Source organism: Poecilia latipinna, unplaced genomic scaffold (assembly GCF_001443285.1).
Source record: "Poecilia latipinna isolate Pla-1442-1.1 unplaced genomic scaffold, P_latipinna-1.0 Scaffold1276, whole genome shotgun sequence".
NCBI classification, from domain to species: domain Eukaryota; kingdom Metazoa; phylum Chordata; class Actinopteri; order Cyprinodontiformes; family Poeciliidae; genus Poecilia; species Poecilia latipinna.
Genome location: NW_015113892.1, coordinates 93,665 through 94,670, shown reverse-complemented (window position 1 = coordinate 94,670; position 1,006 = coordinate 93,665). Strand labels below are relative to the sequence as shown.

Here is a 1,006-nt window from a genome sequence, read left to right as displayed (position 1 = left end):
GACCTCGGTGCCCTCCCCGCCCTAAATGCAGGTGGACAGGTGTCTCAGTGTCCTCCATGTCTCTGTCTGTCCTTGGGTGTCTGACGTCTAGCTGCCTCCACCAACATCTGCAGTTTGTCCCTCTGATGGAGGCAAACGGCCAATCAGCTGTTAGTGGGCGGAGTCAAAGTTCCCTCTGTGGAAAAACCCCGGCTGGGTGGGAGGGGCCGCTCCCCCTGACATTCCTGGGCCAGGCGGCACCCCTCTGTGGTCAGGATGAGTCACAGTCCGGGAATCTGGCCCGAGGTGCTGTGTGTGTGTGTGTGTGTGTGTAGGTGTGTGTGTGTGTGTGTGTGTGTGTGTGTAGGTGTGTGTGTGTGTGTGTAAACTGAGGAGAACTTCCTGTTTATCTCTAACTTCTTCTGCAGTGTTTGTATCTAACGTGTGTTTCTGTTTTCTGCTGCTCAGCCTGCTGACGGCGATGGTACGTCTGGTTCTGGTTCTGGTTCAAACTGTCCATCTGTGTGTCTTTCAACATGAAGCTGGGTTCTGTTCAGGTTCTGTTCAGCTAACAGTGAGTCGGACTCATGCTGGTTCTGTTTATTCAGCTCTGTTTTATAAATGTTTTCAAAAATAAAGACCATTTAAGGATCCAGAACCCCTCCAGAACCCGCTTCATCTTCATTTTAAATGGGTTCCTGTCTGTTTAACTTAATTTATCTTTATTTTGAAAGGACAGTGAAAGGCATTTCCTATTTGGACTTCAGATATTTCTGAAGTGTATGAACTAAATTCTACAGAACCAACCCGGTTCTTGAACTCAAGAAGTTATGATCTGGGATTACTGTGATTCCCTCCTTTTCTCAGGAGGAGGCGTGGCCTGTAGTATCACTGGTTCCATTGGCTGGGCTGACAGAACCGTTGACCCGTCTCTGCGGTCCGGCCAGGTCCAACAGGAAGGTGTTAGACCAGTGGTTCTTAACCTGGGTTCGATGAACCCCAGGGGTTCGATGAGTCGGTCTCAGGG

The 1,006-nt window shown here is 49.8% G+C and overlaps 1 protein-coding gene and 2 long non-coding RNA genes across 3 annotated transcripts in view; 2 read left to right on the top strand and 1 right to left on the bottom strand.

The window, feature by feature from the left end:
* LOC106961194 (calpain-2 catalytic subunit-like) overlaps positions 1-1,006 on the top strand; it is a 17,676-nt gene that overhangs the window by 11,389 nt on the left and 5,281 nt on the right. The gene's annotated exons all lie outside the window — the stretch shown is intronic.
* Positions 292-1,006, top strand: part of LOC106961199 (uncharacterized) — a 5,255-nt gene continuing 4,540 nt past the window's right edge. Inside the window, exon 1 of the long non-coding RNA XR_001427726.1 lies at positions 292-463. This is a non-coding gene — a long non-coding RNA (uncharacterized LOC106961199). The remainder of the gene's footprint in view (positions 464-1,006) is intronic.
* LOC106961201 (uncharacterized) overlaps positions 486-1,006 on the bottom strand; it is a 4,881-nt gene continuing 4,360 nt past the window's right edge. Inside the window, exon 2 of the long non-coding RNA XR_001427728.1 lies at positions 486-956. This is a non-coding gene — a long non-coding RNA (uncharacterized LOC106961201). The remainder of the gene's footprint in view (positions 957-1,006) is intronic.